The following is a 17,255-nucleotide window of genomic DNA, read 5'->3' on the forward strand; positions in this document are numbered from 1 at the left end:
ACAATCCTTCACAGAAATAGCATCACGTTTAAAAAGTAAAATATTGCGTGCCTTCCAAAGGGCGTCTTTAAAACAGTTAATCATACACCAACATATACAATACTGTTGAGGGGTCGGACATTTAAAAAGGCCATATAAAACATATTCATGGTTAAAATCTCTTAAACCGCAAGTCCATTTTAAAAGAATCCCAACTTTGTGCCAAAGTTCCTGTGCAAACGGGCAATTCCACATAAGGTGCAAGGTGGTTTCGTCATTAACACATGAGTCTCTGGGGCATTTGGCTCTGGCCACCAGGCCTCTCCTGTGTTGAAACTCTCTGGTGGGGAGGCACTGGTGGACCACCATCCATGCGATGTCCTTATGTCCATTTGCTAAAAATTTTCCGAAGACATTCTTCCAAACTTGCTTCGACCTCTCTTCTGAGAAATTTACTATGGGGGTCACATCTTCATTCCTCCTCTGAAAAGATAAAAGCTTCTTGCGGTCTTTAAAAATGTCCATTTTAAAATCACCAAGGCTATAAAATCGAACAGTCTTTTCTAAGATTGCTTGGTGTTTGGGGGGGCATAGTAAAACAGGGGAATTCAACGACAACTTAAACCATCTTTTAAAAATCATCCCACAAGTATATTTTAAAAAATAACTTAGCGCACTATTACCATTAAAATGTTTGAAACAAAAGCAGAAATAATTTAAATACAAATAAATATGTAAGTCGGGGACATCCCTTCCGCCGTTCATTTTATTCTTCCTCATTATTTCTCGCCTTAATTTTTCCATTTTGGAGTTCCATAAAAACATAAAGATCATCCTAGTCATTTTTTTAATTAAAACATCAGAGGGGGGGTACACCATAGCTATATACAGTATGAGGGGTAACAACACTGATTTTATAATTAAAATTTTCCCCTCCATTGTTAGGGACCTCAAACCCCAAAATGATATTTTCTTTGACATTTTTTCTATGACATTCTCCCAGCTTTGAGTTCCCACATTCTCCTCGTTAAAAACAACTCCAAGAATTTTTACATTGTCTCGTTTTATAGTGAGCTGCGGGAGTTGGGCGGTGTCCCAGGATCCCAAAGTCAGACATTCAGATTTATTTAAATTAAGTTTAAACCCGGATGCCTGGGAAAAAAATTCAATGCGCAACACCGCCCTCCGGAGGGAAGCAGGGTCCACGCACACAACCGTCACGTCATCCATGTAGCCAAAGACTCTCACATCACTGCCACCTCCGCCAGGAACAGGAACCCCTCTAATCACTTTGTCTTTCCTTATTGCGCTCAGCAGGGGCTCCATGGCGCAGATGAACAGGATGGGCGACAAGTGAAATCCCTGCTTCACTCCGGACTCAAGGGGAACTCCATCTGTTAAAAAGCCATTAAGAGAAATTTGACTAAAACAATTTTTATATAAAATCTTAATACAATTTAAAAGCATATTAGGGATACCCATTCTTTTTAAAACTCTAAAAAGAAATCTATGAGAGACTCTATCGAAAGCTTTTTCAAAATCTAGGGCTAAAAGAGCTACATTTTGACCCCGGTCTCTGGAATACCAAATTACATCCCTTAATACGTTTAAAACCTCTGAAATACTTCTGCCTGGTACACTACAAACCTGCTCAGGCTGGATTAGTTTGGCAATGACATTCCTGAGCCGGTTTGCAACCACCTTAGCAAGTACCTTGTAATCGACGTTTAGGAGAGTTATGGGTCTCCAATTCGCTAGAGCACTGCGATCACCTTTTTTATATATCAAAGACACCACTCCTCTCCTCCACGAAAATGGCAACTGTTCACAAATAAAAACTTCTTTAAAAAGCATAAAAAGGTCCTCTTTTAAAATGTCCCAAAAAGTAAGATAAAACTCTACAGGTAGTCCATCACACCCAGGTGCTTTGCCCTTAGAGAAACTTTTAAAAACATAAAATAATTCCTCTAAAACAATATCGCGTTCTAAAAACTCCTGGTCTGTAAAATTTAACTTAAAATCGAGATCATTAAGAGCATCAGATAAAAAGGACTCATCTATACACTTTTTACTAAAAAGATGCTTATAAAAGTTAAAAGTAGCATTCAACATTCCCTGCATAGATGTTTCACCCTCTAGATTTGTGATCACTTCTCTTTTATCCATGACTTTTTTGAAGAAGAAGCGAGAGCACTTCTCCCCCTCCTCCAAGTGCTGCACTCTAGAGTTAAAAATAATCTCTTTCCCCTTTGTGTCTATGCAGTTCTGAATTTCAGTTTTTAGGCCAGCAATATCATCTCCCACCTCCACCCCTAGCTCTTTGTATTTAAAAAGTGTTTGTAGTTTGGTGTTAAGATCACTAAAACATCTTTTTTTCTCTCTAGCTTTACGTCTCCCTGCTTTTATAAAAAACATTCTGACTTTTTTTTTCAAATTTTCCCACCAGGTTACCATAGGGGCATCAGAAGGTTTTTGTCGCCGCCAGGCTTGATAGGCTTTACCAAAGTCTTGTCGAATCAGAGGGTCCTCCAGCAGGTAAGTACTTAGACGCCAGAGGCCCCTGTTGACCCTCTGTTCATCCCGGTATTCTAGGTGCACCTCCAAGCCCTTATGGTCAGAAAATATATTTGATGTTAAAACACATTTTACAGGGTTAAAATCATCTGATAGGAAAATAAAATCGATCCTGGAGGACACCCCTCTTCCGGACCACGTATAACCAGGGTCCGTCGGCAGGAGTGACCTCCACGCATCGCATAATTTAAAATCAGTTATAAAATCTTTCAATAGATGACATGACTTATCCAATTTGCGTAAAGGGTCACCCCCCGCTCGTTGTTCACTAGCACAAAGACAATTAAAATCACCCCCTACGATCAGGGGAGATGACCCAGTACAGTACAATGGCAATATCCCAAATAAATTAATTCTCTCTTGCTTATCAGGGGAAGCATAAACATTCATTACACGTAGGGTAAAACCATTAAATTTAAAATGCACTAAAACCACTCTGCCTGGTACTATTTCTGTGACAGTATTTATAGCAATATTTCTCCCACGACAGAGGAAGCCCACCCCCGCTGACTTGTTGTCATTGGAGCCAGACCAGATGGAGGGCCCCAGTCTCCAATCTGTCTTGATGTCATTATAATTTAGTGCATGTTGTATCCCGCATTCCTGTAATAAACATATGTCAAAGTCAGTGGTTTCTAAGTACTTAAATAGAGCAGCCCTACGAACTGGGCTCTTTAATGACCTCACATTCAGTGAGACAAGTCTTAATGTGGGCATTCATAGGTCAGGGTGGTGGATCTTCCATGAGGACACCTGACTCAAAGCCCTGTATGCCAAATTGCTCCAGGACATCCGGGCTAGAGGACCCAAATGACTCGATATTCTGTGAGCCGGCGGTTGCCCCCTCGTAGGTCACGGTTCCCAGCCACATTCCAGGAGACGCTGGGGCTTCGACATTCCGTCTCTTTTTCGGGGCAGACTCCACTAGGTCACTGGTGCAGTCCTCCTCTTCCTCCACCTCCTCCAGGGGGAGAGACTGGTCCATCAGGATAAGATCACCAACACAGATTCCCTGATGTTCGTCACCTAGAAGCAAAGCCCCCTCATCTGGCTGGCTAATCGCCCTGGAAGATCCTGAGGCCATCGCTGCGTGGTCCCCTGTAGCCAACCGCACAGGGGCACCACCCTCCAGCCCAACAGGATCGGTATCGGGAACCATCGACACGGAGGATACCCTCCCAGAAGGAGGACCCCTCCGCTCCGGTCCATGCGAGGTCCGCCCATCGTTAAGGGACTTCGATGCAGGGGCCGCCCCAGTGGGGCCTCCGGCTCCCTGCTCCATCCCAGCCTTCTCGCCCTTCGAACCGCCCTCCGACGCCGGCCCGCCAGTGAAGACCGGCGGGCGCATCGGCTCAGCTGCAGAAGATGCAGCTTCTGCGTAAGTCCTGGTCCTGGTCCTGTTGGGGCATCCTCGGAACATGTGCCCCGCCTCACCACAAAGATTGCATTTCCTCCCAGCGGGACAGTCCTTCATTAAATGTCCGTAACAGCTGCAATTATTGCAGCGGTCTACTTTCCTGCCCGTGCAGGACGTTTGGGTATGACCCATTTGTCCACAGTTCCTGCAACATACCGGCATTCCAGGGTAAAATAAGTAGCCTCTGCTCTTACCGATCACAAATGTTGAGGGAGGGTGTAGCATTCCTCCCACTCCGCTTGGGTCCCTCTTTAGACGGGCCATGTACCTCCTCTTGCCGCACCAGAAGCCTACCGCGTTCTTCACAGTGCCCAGGTATCTCAGATCATCACAATAACGGATAAGGTAGGTCGAGATGTCTGCAGCCTCCACAAAGGGGTTCGGGAAATGCACCACGATAGGGATCTCGTCATAGGCATACAAGAGACAAAAGGTTAGTCCATCCAATTCATCTAAGTAGTTTTTCTCATTTACCTTTTGTACGAGTTGGTGACAGCATCCCTGGCTCTTGAAGGTGATGGTGTAAGTCCCCTTGTACTCATTGTCCTGGAAGCAGAATATGTCTTCCCGCCGAAACTCCAGAACTCCAAGCAGAATCCTATGGCAGATGTAGTCCAAGTTCTTCTCCGTCCTCGATCCTGCTCCAACTTCAATCCTCACGGTGTTCCGCATCCGGGCATCACCCGATGAATATGTGAGCGTTGCCGGCATCCTTCACTCAGGAACGTACCGACTCTTCTCTCTGAAAGGCGCAAGCCTTCATGGGATCCCTTCCCGTTGCTCCCGGATTAATCCTTCCTCCCAATAGCAGCAGGGGGGTTAAGTCCCTCCGAAGAGGAACGATCCCCCCAGGCCGAGAGAAAGGGTACCAAGAGCACCTCACAGGCAAGACCACACAGGTAAACCTGATAGATCGTGCCAAAAGGCCGAGAAGCGATAACCAGAATTGGTTTCAAACTACGGAGCCACCCAAGGATCCTGAAAAGTCCATTTGTGGAGATGAGCTCCTGGACTCCCGTTAAGAAGACATGTTGTCAACCTCTAGATCCCTTACATGCCTGCACTTTTCGGCTTGCTGCTGCTGCAATCCACGCGTTTTAGATCTGCATAACTCCACCTCTTTAAACACAGCACCTTCACCCCCTGCTGTTCCCACCCGCCTCAACACCGTTGGAAGGGAGGAGAACCAATTAAGGCGGGGGGTGGGGTGGAACGAGCAGCTGTCTACCCTTAGCAGGAGGGCTCCTGATTACATACCTCTCCTGCTGCTGCTGCTGCTGGCTGTCCAGCAGCAGACTGAAGGTGGCTGCTGCTGTGCACAGGTATATAAAGGCTCAGAGCCTATTATGACACGCGCAGCCAGCGTTCCATTGCCACATTCCATCTACTGCAGGCAGGATACCTGGCTGGCTGAATGTCGCTGAGAAGCTCACAGAGACCGCCATAAGCAACAGTTTAACAGAATGCCACAGACTAATCAACCAAACTTTTTGGGTTGGGTTCTCTTTTATAGTCTGCAGGCATTAAATGAAAGAAGTCAGTGTTCCAGCAGAAGGAGACAACGTTTCAGAAAAGGCATTGTAGCAAACCAAAAAAGAAATTTTAAGCGCAGCAGAGTAACCAGCGCACATACCTGTTAGCTCAGGTGAGTTTAAAAGGCTGCTGTTGATAACAAGGGCATTTGCTAAATAGATGGTGTGTGTGCAACAATATACTGAAAGGTCAATTATATTGTGCAGCTTATCTCACCACCTGTAGTTATTTAGGTGAAAGCTCCAAAATGCTTGCCTAATATGTCTGTTTATCCAAAAGGAAGTAAAAAGGGAGAGCTAGAAAGATAGCATTGCATCACATTACATGGCAATGCAATGCACAGTTGCTGAAGTTGAACCAAAATGAGCTTGTAATCTGGCTTCTGCAACTTTGAACATGAAAAATCCAATGAGGAGAAGAAAAGCAAAGCCAAAGAGTCCATCCCAAAATCCGACAAACAAGCAAAATGAACAAAAAACATTGAATTCAATTCTTTCTGATTTTAGAAACTGCATTAAAGAAGGGGTGCACCGGTCCTGGAGATACTGCAATACCAGGTCAATGCGTGGAGTGGACAGAGCAAGCTCTTTTTCCATCTCCCTGTTCTAAAAATCCATTTAATATATGGTCCCCAGATAGGGGACGTATCAGATATTAAACTGATAAGAACAGATACTACACTTGATCTTAGCCAAAAGGCCGAGAAGCGATAACCAGAATTGGTTTCAAACTACGGAGCCACCCAAGGATCCTGAAAAGTCCATTTGTGGAGATGAGCTCCTGGACTCCCGTTAAGAAGACATGTTGTCAACCTCTAGATCCCTTACATGCCTGCACTTTTCGGCTTGCTGCTGCTGCAATCCACGCGTTTTAGATCTGCATAACTCCACCTCTTTAAACACAGCACCTTCACCCCCTGCTGTTCCCACCCGCCTCAACACCGTTGGAAGGGAGGAGAACCAATTAAGGCGGGGGGTGGGGTGGAACGAGCAGCTGTCTAACCTTAGCAGGAGGGCTCCTGATTACATACCTCTCCTGCTGCTGCTGCTGCTGGCTGTCCAGCAGCAGACAGAAGGTGGCTGCTGCTGTGCACAGGTATATAAAGGCTCAGAGCCTATTATGACACGCGCAGCCAGCGTTCCATTGCCACATTCCATCTACTGCAGGCAGGATACCTGGCTGGCTGAATGTCGCTGAGAAGCTCACAGAGACCGCCATAAGCAACAGTTTAACAGAATGCCACAGACTAATCAACCAAACTTTTTGGGTTGGGTTCTCTTTTATAGTCTGCAGGCATTAAATGAAAGAAGTCAGTGTTCCAGCAGAAGGAGACAACGTTTCAGAAAAGGCATTGTAGCAAACCAAAAAAGAAATTTTAAGCGCAGCAGAGTAACCAGCGCACATACCTGTTAGCTCAGGTGAGTTTAAAAGGCTGCTGTTGATAACAAGGGCATTTGCTAAATAGATGGTGTGTGTGCAACAATATACTGAAAGGTCAATTATATTGTGCAGCTTATCTCACCACCTGTAGTTATTTAGGTGAAAGCTCCAAAATGCTTGCCTAATATGTCTGTTTATCCAAAAGGAAGTAAAAAGGGAGAGCTAGAAAGATAGCATTGCATCACATTACATGGCAATGCAATGCACAGTTGCTGAAGTTGAACCAAAATGAGCTTGTAATCTGGCTTCTGCAACTTTGAACATGAAAAATCCAATGAGGAGAAGAAAAGCAAAGCCAAAGAGTCCATCCCAAAATCCGACAAACAAGCAAAATGAACAAAAAACATTGAATTCAATTCTTTCTGATTTTAGAAACTGCATTAAAGAAGGGGTGCACCGGTCCTGGAGATACTGCAATACCAGGTCAATGCGTGGAGTGGACAGAGCAAGCTCTTTTTCCATCTCCCTGTTCTAAAAATCCATTTAATATATGGTCCCCAGATAGGGGACGTATCAGATATTAAACTGATAAGAACAGATACTACACTTGATCTTAGCCAAAAGGCCGAGAAGCGATAACCAGAATTGGTTTCAAACTACGGAGCCACCCAAGGATCCTGAAAAGTCCATTTGTGGAGATGAGCTCCTGGACTCCCGTTAAGAAGACATGTTGTCAACCTCTAGATCCCTTACATGCCTGCACTTTTCGGCTTGCTGCTGCTGCAATCCACGCGTTTTAGATCTGCATAACTCCACCTCTTTAAACACAGCACCTTCACCCCCTGCTGTTCCCACCCGCCTCAACACCGTTGGAAGGGAGGAGAACCAATTAAGGCGGGGGGTGGGGTGGAACGAGCAGCTGTCTACCCTTAGCAGGAGGGCTCCTGATTACATACCTCTCCTGCTGCTGCTGCTGGCTGTCCAGCAGCAGACTGAAGGTGGCTGCTGCTGTGCACAGGTATATAAAGGCTCAGAGCCTATTATGACACGCGCAGCCAGCGTTCCATTGCCACATTCCATCTACTGCAGGCAGGATACCTGGCTGGCTGAATGTCGCTGAGAAGCTCACAGAGACCGCCATAAGCAACAGTTTAACAGAATGCCACAGACTAATCAACCAAACTTTTTGGGTTGGGTTCTCTTTTATAGTCTGCAGGCATTAAATGAAAGAAGTCAGTGTTCCAGCAGAAGGAGACAACGTTTCAGAAAAGGCATTGTAGCAAACCAAAAAAGAAATTTTAAGCGCAGCAGAGTAACCAGCGCACATACCTGTTAGCTCAGGTGAGTTTAAAAGGCTGCTGTTGATAACAAGGGCATTTGCTAAATAGATGGTGTGTGTGCAACAATATACTGAAAGGTCAATTATATTGTGCAGCTTATCTCACCACCTGTAGTTATTTAGGTGAAAGCTCCAAAATGCTTGCCTAATATGTCTGTTTATCCAAAAGGAAGTAAAAAGGGAGAGCTAGAAAGATAGCATTGCATCACATTACATGGCAATGCAATGCACAGTTGCTGAAGTTGAACCAAAATGAGCTTGTAATCTGGCTTCTGCAACTTTGACCATGAAAAATCCAATGAGGAGAAGAAAAGCAAAGCCAAAGAGTCCATCCCAAAATCCGACAAACAAGCAAAATGAACAAAAAACATTGAATTCAATTCTTTCTGATTTTAGAAACTGCATTAAAGAAGGGGTGCACCGGTCCTGGAGATACTGCAATACCAGGTCAATGCGTGGAGTGGACAGAGCAAGCTCTTTTTCCATCTCCCTGTTCTAAAAATCCATTTAATATATGGTCCCCAGATAGGGGACGTATCAGATATTAAACTGATAAGAACAGATACTACACTTGATCTTAGCCAAAAGGCCGAGAAGCGATAACCAGAATTGGTTTCAAACTACGGAGCCACCCAAGGATCCTGAAAAGTCCATTTGTGGAGATGAGCTCCTGGACTCCCGTTAAGAAGACATGTTGTCAACCTCTAGATCCCTTACATGCCTGCACTTTTCGGCTTGCTGCTGCTGCAATCCACGCGTTTTAGATCTGCATAACTCCACCTCTTTAAACACAGCACCTTCACCCCCTGCTGTTCCCACCCGCCTCAACACCGTTGGAAGGGAGGAGAACCAATTAAGGCGGGGGGTGGGGTGGAACGAGCAGCTGTCTACCCTTAGCAGGAGGGCTCCTGATTACATACCTCTCCTGCTGCTGCTGCTGGCTGTCCAGCAGCAGACTGAAGGTGGCTGCTGCTGTGCACAGGTATATAAAGGCTCAGAGCCTATTATGACACGCGCAGCCAGCGTTCCATTGCCACATTCCATCTACTGCAGGCAGGATACCTGGCTGGCTGAATGTCGCTGAGAAGCTCACAGAGACCGCCATAAGCAACAGTTTAACAGAATGCCACAGACTAATCAACCAAACTTTTTGGGTTGGGTTCTCTTTTATAGTCTGCAGGCATTAAATGAAAGAAGTCAGTGTTCCAGCAGAAGGAGACAACGTTTCAGAAAAGGCATTGTAGCAAACCAAAAAAGAAATTTTAAGCGCAGCAGAGTAACCAGCGCACATACCTGTTAGCTCAGGTGAGTTTAAAAGGCTGCTGTTGATAACAAGGGCATTTGCTAAATAGATGGTGTGTGTGCAACAATATACTGAAAGGTCAATTATATTGTGCAGCTTATCTCACCACCTGTAGTTATTTAGGTGAAAGCTCCAAAATGCTTGCCTAATATGTCTGTTTATCCAAAAGGAAGTAAAAAGGGAGAGCTAGAAAGATAGCATTGCTTCACATTACATGGCAATGCAATGCACAGTTGCTGAAGTTGAACCAAAATGAGCTTGTAATCTGGCTTCTGCAACTTTGAACATGAAAAATCCATTGAGGAGAAGAAAAGCAAAGCCAAAGAGTCCATCCCAAAATCCGACAAACAAGCAAAATGAACAAAAAACATTGAATTCAATTCTTTCTGATTTTAGAAACTGCATTAAAGAAGGGGTGCACCGGTCCTGGAGATACTGCAATACCAGGTCAATGCGTGGAGTGGACAGAGCAAGCTCTTTTTCCATCTCCCTGTTCTAAAAATCCATTTAATATATGGTCCCCAGATAGGGGACGTATCAGATATTAAACTGATAAGAACAGATACTACACTTGATCTTAGCCAAAAGGCCGAGAAGCGATAACCAGAATTGGTTTCAAACTACGGAGCCACCCAAGGATCCTGAAAAGTCCATTTGTGGAGATGAGCTCCTGGACTCCCGTTAAGAAGACATGTTGTCAACCTCTAGATCCCTTACATGCCTGCACTTTTCGGCTTGCTGCTGCTGCAATCCACGCGTTTTAGATCTGCATAACTCCACCTCTTTAAACACAGCACCTTCACCCCCTGCTGTTCCCACCCGCCTCAACACCGTTGGAAGGGAGGAGAACCAATTAAGGCGGGGGGTGGGGTGGAACGAGCAGCTGTCTACCCTTAGCAGGAGGGCTCCTGATTACATACCTCTCCTGCTGCTGCTGCTGCTGGCTGTCCAGCAGCAGACTGAAGGTGGCTGCTGCTGTGCACAGGTATATAAAGGCTCAGAGCCTATTATGACACGCGCAGCCAGCGTTCCATTGCCACATTCCATCTACTGCAGGCAGGATACCTGGCTGGCTGAATGTCGCTGAGAAGCTCACAGAGACCGCCATAAGCAACAGTTTAACAGAATGCCACAGACTAATCAACCAAACTTTTTGGGTTGGGTTCTCTTTTATAGTCTGCAGGCATTAAATGAAAGAAGTCAGTGTTCCAGCAGAAGGAGACAACGTTTCAGAAAAGGCATTGTAGCAAACCAAAAAAGAAATTTTAAGCGCAGCAGAGTAACTAGCGCACATACCTGTTAGCTCAGGTGAGTTTAAAAGGCTGCTGTTGATAACAAGGGCATTTGCTAAATAGATGGTGTGTGTGCAACAATATACTGAAAGGCCAATTATATTGTGCAGCTTATCTCACCACCTGTAGTTATTTAGGTGAAAGCTCCAAAATGCTTGCCTAATATGTCTGTTTATCCAAAAGGAAGTAAAAAGGGAGAGCTAGAAAGATAGCATTGCATCACATTACATGGCAATGCAATGCACAGTTGCTGAAGTTGAACCAAAATGAGCTTGTAATCTGGCTTCTGCAACTTTGAACATGAAAAATCCAATGAGGAGAAGAAAAGCAAAGCCAAAGAGTCCATCCCAAAATCCGACAAACAAGCAAAATGAACAAAAAACATTGAATTCAATTCTTTCTGATTTTAGAAACTGCATTAAAGAAGGGGTGCACCGGTCCTGGAGATACTGCAATACCAGGTCAATGCGTGGAGTGGACAGAGCAAGCTCTTTTTCCATCTCCCTGTTCTAAAAATCCATTTAATATATGGTCCCCAGATAGGGGACGTATCAGATATTAAACTGATAAGAACAGATACTACACTTGATCTTAGCCAAAAGGCCGAGAAGCGATAACCAGAATTGGTTTCAAACTACGGAGCCACCCAAGGATCCTGAAAAGTCCATTTGTGGAGATGAGCTCCTGGACTCCCGTTAAGAAGACATGTTGTCAACCTCTAGATCCCTTACATGCCTGCACTTTTCGGCTTGCTGCTGCTGCAATCCACGCGTTTTAGATCTGCATAACTCCACCTCTTTAAACACAGCACCTTCACCCCCTGCTGTTCCCACCCGCCTCAACACCGTTGGAAGGGAGGAGAACCAATTAAGGCGGGGGGTGGGGTGGAACGAGCAGCTGTCTACCCTTAGCAGGAGGGCTCCTGATTACATACCTCTCCTGCTGCTGCTGCTGCTGGCTGTCCAGCAGCAGACTGAAGGTGGCTGCTGCTGTGCACAGGTATATAAAGGCTCAGAGCCTATTATGACACGCGCAGCCAGCGTTCCATTGCCACATTCCATCTACTGCAGGCAGGATACCTGGCTGGCTGAATGTCGCTGAGAAGCTCACAGAGACCGCCATAAGCAACAGTTTAACAGAATGCCACAGACTAATCAACCAAACTTTTTGGGTTGGGTTCTCTTTTATAGTCTGCAGGCATTAAATGAAAGAAGTCAGTGTTCCAGCAGAAGGAGACAACGTTTCAGAAAAGGCATTGTAGCAAACCAAAAAAGAAATTTTAAGCGCAGCAGAGTAACCAGCGCACATACCTGTTAGCTCAGGTGAGTTTAAAAGGCTGCTGTTGATAACAAGGGCATTTGCTAAATAGATGGTGTGTGTGCAACAATATACTGAAAGGTCAATTATATTGTGCAGCTTATCTCACCACCTGTAGTTATTTAGGTGAAAGCTCCAAAATGCTTGCCTAATATGTCTGTTTATCCAAAAGGAAGTAAAAAGGGAGAGCTAGAAAGATAGCATTGCATCACATTACATGGCAATGCAATGCACAGTTGCTGAAGTTGAACCAAAATGAGCTTGTAATCTGGCTTCTGCAACTTTGAACATGAAAAATCCAATGAGGAGAAGAAAAGCAAAGCCAAAGAGTCCATCCCAAAATCCGACAAACAAGCAAAATGAACAAAAAACATTGAATTCAATTCTTTCTGATTTTAGAAACTGCATTAAAGAAGGGGTGCACCGGTCCTGGAGATACTGCAATACCAGGTCAATGCGTGGAGTGGACAGAGCAAGCTCTTTTTCCATCTCCCTGTTCTAAAAATCCATTTAATATATGGTCCCCAGATAGGGGACGTATCAGATATTAAACTGATAAGAACAGATACTACACTTGATCTTAGCCAAAAGGCCGAGAAGCGATAACCAGAATTGGTTTCAAACTACGGAGCCACCCAAGGATCCTGAAAAGTCCATTTGTGGAGATGAGCTCCTGGACTCCCATTAAGAAGACATGTTGTCAACCTCTAGATCCCTTACATGCCTGCACTTTTCGGCTTGCTGCTGCTGCAATCCACGCGTTTTAGATCTGCATAACTCCACCTCTTTAAACACAGCACCTTCACCCCCTGCTGTTCCCACCCGCCTCAACACCGTTGGAAGGGAGGAGAACCAATTAAGGCGGGGGGTGGGGTGGAACGAGCAGCTGTCTACCCTTAGCAGGAGGGCTCCTGATTACATACCTCTCCTGCTGCTGCTGCTGCTGGCTGTCCAGCAGCAGACTGAAGGTGGCTGCTGCTGTGCACAGGTATATAAAGGCTCAGAGCCTATTATGACACGCGCAGCCAGCGTTCCATTGCCACATTCCATCTACTGCAGGCAGGATACCTGGCTGGCTGAATGTCGCTGAGAAGCTCACAGAGACCGCCATAAGCAACAGTTTAACAGAATGCCACAGACTAATCAACCAAACTTTTTGGGTTGGGTTCTCTTTTATAGTCTGCAGGCATTAAATGAAAGAAGTCAGTGTTCCAGCAGAAGGAGACAACGTTTCAGAAAAGGCATTGTAGCAAACCAAAAAAGAAATTTTAAGCGCAGCAGAGTAACCAGCGCACATACCTGTTAGCTCAGGTGAGTTTAAAAGGCTGCTGTTGATAACAAGGGCATTTGCTAAATAGATGGTGTGTGTGCAACAATATACTGAAAGGTCAATTATATTGTGCAGCTTATCTCACCACCTGTAGTTATTTAGGTGAAAGCTCCAAAATGCTTGCCTAATATGTCTGTTTATCCAAAAGGAAGTAAAAAGGGAGAGCTAGAAAGATAGCATTGCATCACATTACATGGCAATGCAATGCACAGTTGCTGAAGTTGAACCAAAATGAGCTTGTAATCTGGCTTCTGCAACTTTGAACATGAAAAATCCAATGAGGAGAAGAAAAGCAAAGCCAAAGAGTCCATCCCAAAATCCGACAAACAAGCAAAATGAACAAAAAACATTGAATTCAATTCTTTCTGATTGTAGAAACTGCATTAAAGAAGGGGTGCACCGGTCCTGGAGATACTGCAATACCAGGTCAATGCGTGGAGTGGACAGAGCAAGCTCTTTTTCCATCTCCCTGTTCTAAAAATCCATTTAATATATGGTCCCCAGATAGGGGACGTATCAGATATTAAACTGATAAGAACAGATACTACACTTGATCTTAGCCAAAAGGCCGAGAAGCGATAACCAGAATTGGTTTCAAACTACGGAGCCACCCAAGGATCCTGAAAAGTCCATTTGTGGAGATGAGCTCCTGGACTCCCGTTAAGAAGACATGTTGTCAACCTCTAGATCCCTTACATGCCTGCACTTTTCGGCTTGCTGCTGCTGCAATCCACGCGTTTTAGATCTGCATAACTCCACCTCTTTAAACACAGCACCTTCACCCCCTGCTGTTCCCACCCGCCTCAACACCGTTGGAAGGGAGGAGAACCAATTAAGGCGGGGGGTGGGGTGGAACGAGCAGCTGTCTACCCTTAGCAGGAGGGCTCCTGATTACATACCTCTCCTGCTGCTGCTGCTGCTGCTGCTGGCTGTCCAGCAGCAGACTGAAGGTGGCTGCTGCTGTGCACAGGTATATAAAGGCTCAGAGCCTATTATGACACGCGCAGCCAGCGTTCCATTGCCACATTCCATCTACTGCAGGCAGGATACCTGGCTGGCTGAATGTCGCTGAGAAGCTCACAGAGACCGCCATAAGCAACAGTTTAACAGAATGCCACAGACTAATCAACCAAACTTTTTGGGTTGGGTTCTCTTTTATAGTCTGCAGGCATTAAATGAAAGAAGTCAGTGTTCCAGCAGAAGGAGACAACGTTTCAGAAAAGGCATTGTAGCAAACCAAAAAAGAAATTTTAAGTGCAGCAGAGTAACCAGCGCACATACCTGTTAGCTCAGGTGAGTTTAAAAGGCTGCTGTTGATAACAAGGGCATTTGCTAAATAGATGGTGTGTGTGCAACAATATACTGAAAGGTCAATTATATTGTGCAGCTTATCTCACCACCTGTAGTTATTTAGGTGAAAGCTCCAAAATGCTTGCCTAATATGTCTGTTTATCCAAAAGGAAGTAAAAAGGGAGAGCTAGAAAGATAGCATTTCATCACATTACATGGCAATGCAATGCACAGTTGCTGAAGTTGAACCAAAATGAGCTTGTAATCTGGCTTCTGCAACTTTGAACATGAAAAATCCAATGAGGAGAAGAAAAGCAAAGCCAAAGAGTCCATCCCAAAATCCGACAAACAAGCAAAATGAACAAAAAACATTGAATTCAATTCTTTCTGATTTTAGAAACTGCATTAAAGAAGGGGTGCACCGGTCCTGGAGATACTGCAATACCAGGTCAATGCGTGGAGTGGACAGAGCAAGCTCTTTTTCCATCTCCCTGTTCTAAAAATCCATTTAATATATGGTCCCCAGATAGGGGACGTATCAGATATTAAACTGATAAGAACAGATACTACACTTGATCTTAGCCAAAAGGCCGAGAAGCGATAACCAGAATTGGTTTCAAACTACGGAGCCACCCAAGGATCCTGAAAAGTCCATTTGTGGAGATGAGCTCCTGGACTCCCGTTAAGAAGACATGTTGTCAACCTCTAGATCCCTTACATGCCTGCACTTTTCGGCTTGCTGCTGCTGCAATCCACGCGTTTTAGATCTGCATAACTCCACCTCTTTAAACACAGCACCTTCACCCCCTGCTGTTCCCACCCGCCTCAACACCGTTGGAAGGGAGGAGAACCAATTAAGGCGGGGGGTGGGGTGGAACGAGCAGCTGTCTACCCTTAGCAGGAGGGCTCCTGATTACATACCTCTCCTGCTGCTGCTGCTGCTGGCTGTCCAGCAGCAGACTGAAGGTGGCTGCTGCTGTGCACAGGTATATAAAGGCTCAGAGCCTATTATGACACGCGCAGCCAGCGTTCCATTGCCACATTCCATCTACTGCAGGCAGGATACCTGGCTGGCTGAATGTCGCTGAGAAGCTCACATAGACCGCCATAAGCAACAGTTTAACAGAATGCCACAGACTAATCAACCAAACTTTTTGGGTTGGGTTCTCTTTTATAGTCTGCAGGCATTAAATGAAAGAAGTCAGTGTTCCAGCAGAAGGAGACAACGTTTCAGAAAAGGCATTGTAGCAAACCAAAAAAGAAATTTTAAGCGCAGCAGAGTAACCAGCGCACATACCTGTTAGCTCAGGTGAGTTTAAAAGGCTGCTGTTGATAACAAGGGCATTTGCTAAATAGATGGTGTGTGTGCAACAATATACTGAAAGGTCAATTATATTGTGCAGCTTATCTCACCACCTGTAGTTATTTAGGTGAAAGCTCCAAAATGCTTGGCTAATATGTCTGTTTATCCAAAAGGAAGTAAAAAGGGAGAGCTAGAAAGATAGCATTGCATCACATTACATGGCAATGCAATGCACAGTTGCTGAAGTTGAACCAAAATGAGCTTGTAATCTGGCTTCTGCAACTTTGAACATGAAAAATCCAATGAGGAGAAGAAAAGCAAAGCCAAAGAGTCCATCCCAAAATCCGACAAACAAGCAAAATGAACAAAAAACATTGAATTCAATTCTTTCTGATTTTAGAAACTGCATTAAAGAAGGGGTGCACCGGTCCTGGAGATACTGCAATACCAGGTCAATGCGTGGAGTGGACAGAGCAAGCTCTTTTTCCATCTCCCTGTTCTAAAAATCCATTTAATATATGGTCCCCAGATAGGGGACGTATCAGATATTAAACTGATAAGAACAGATACTACACTTGATCTTAGCCAAAAGGCCGAGAAGCGATAACCAGAATTGGTTTCAAACTACGGAGCCACCCAAGGATCCTGAAAAGTCCATTTGTGGAGATGAGCTCCTGGATTCCCGTTAAGAAGACATGTTGTCAACCTCTAGATCCCTTACATGCCTGCACTTTTCGGCTTGCTGCTGCTGCAATCCACGCGTTTTAGATCTGCATAACTCCACCTCTTTAAACACAGCACCTTCACCCCCTGCTGTTCCCACCCGCCTCAACACCGTTGGAAGGGAGGAGAACCAATTAAGGCGGGGGGTGGGGTGGAACGAGCAGCTGTCTACCCTTAGCAGGAGGGCTCCTGATTACATACCTCTCCTGCTGCTGCTGCTGCTGGCTGTCCAGCAGCAGACTGAAGGTGGCTGCTGCTGTGCACAGGTATATAAAGGCTCAGAGCCTATTATGACACGCGCAGCCAGCGTTCCATTGCCACATTCCATCTACTGCAGGCAGGATACCTGGCTGGCTGAATGTCGCTGAGAAGCTCACAGAGACCGCCATAAGCAACAGTTTAACAGAATGCCACAGACTAATCAACCAAACTTTTTGGGTTGGGTTCTCTTTTATAGTCTGCAGGCATTAAATGA

General features: G+C 45.2%; 9 non-coding genes across 9 annotated transcripts; all 9 read right to left on the reverse strand.

Annotated features, from left to right (window-relative positions):
* Positions 1-6,023: 6,023 nt before the first annotated feature.
* On the reverse strand, positions 6,024-6,214 carry LOC141227219 (U2 spliceosomal RNA). Its single transcript, XR_012294310.1, has one exon. It is a non-coding gene; the product is annotated as a U2 spliceosomal RNA (small nuclear RNA).
* Positions 6,215-7,329: 1,115 nt separating this feature from the next.
* Positions 7,330-7,520, reverse strand: LOC141227231 (U2 spliceosomal RNA). Its single transcript, XR_012294321.1, has one exon. It is a non-coding gene; the product is annotated as a U2 spliceosomal RNA (small nuclear RNA).
* Positions 7,521-8,632: 1,112 nt separating this feature from the next.
* On the reverse strand, positions 8,633-8,823 carry LOC141227243 (U2 spliceosomal RNA). Its single transcript, XR_012294327.1, has one exon. It is a non-coding gene; the product is annotated as a U2 spliceosomal RNA (small nuclear RNA).
* A 1,112-nt stretch (positions 8,824-9,935) lies between these two features.
* Positions 9,936-10,126, reverse strand: LOC141227255 (U2 spliceosomal RNA). The gene has a single exon (XR_012294335.1). It is a non-coding gene; the product is annotated as a U2 spliceosomal RNA (small nuclear RNA).
* Positions 10,127-11,241: 1,115 nt separating this feature from the next.
* Positions 11,242-11,432, reverse strand: LOC141227268 (U2 spliceosomal RNA). The gene has a single exon (XR_012294341.1). It is a non-coding gene; the product is annotated as a U2 spliceosomal RNA (small nuclear RNA).
* A 1,115-nt stretch (positions 11,433-12,547) lies between these two features.
* LOC141227279 (U2 spliceosomal RNA) lies at positions 12,548-12,738 on the reverse strand. The gene has a single exon (XR_012294348.1). It is a non-coding gene; the product is annotated as a U2 spliceosomal RNA (small nuclear RNA).
* Positions 12,739-13,853: 1,115 nt separating this feature from the next.
* On the reverse strand, positions 13,854-14,044 carry LOC141227291 (U2 spliceosomal RNA). The gene has a single exon (XR_012294352.1). It is a non-coding gene; the product is annotated as a U2 spliceosomal RNA (small nuclear RNA).
* A 1,121-nt stretch (positions 14,045-15,165) lies between these two features.
* LOC141227303 (U2 spliceosomal RNA) lies at positions 15,166-15,356 on the reverse strand. Its single transcript, XR_012294353.1, has one exon. It is a non-coding gene; the product is annotated as a U2 spliceosomal RNA (small nuclear RNA).
* A 1,115-nt stretch (positions 15,357-16,471) lies between these two features.
* LOC141227314 (U2 spliceosomal RNA) lies at positions 16,472-16,662 on the reverse strand. The gene has a single exon (XR_012294354.1). It is a non-coding gene; the product is annotated as a U2 spliceosomal RNA (small nuclear RNA).
* Positions 16,663-17,255: the final 593 nt, after the last annotated feature.

The sequence above is a fragment of the Phyllobates terribilis genome, unplaced genomic scaffold (genome assembly GCF_046119375.1).
Source record: "Phyllobates terribilis strain yellow unplaced genomic scaffold, ASM4611937v1 Scaffold_416__1_contigs__length_1633014, whole genome shotgun sequence".
Taxonomy (NCBI): Eukaryota; Metazoa; Chordata; class Amphibia; order Anura; family Dendrobatidae; genus Phyllobates; species Phyllobates terribilis.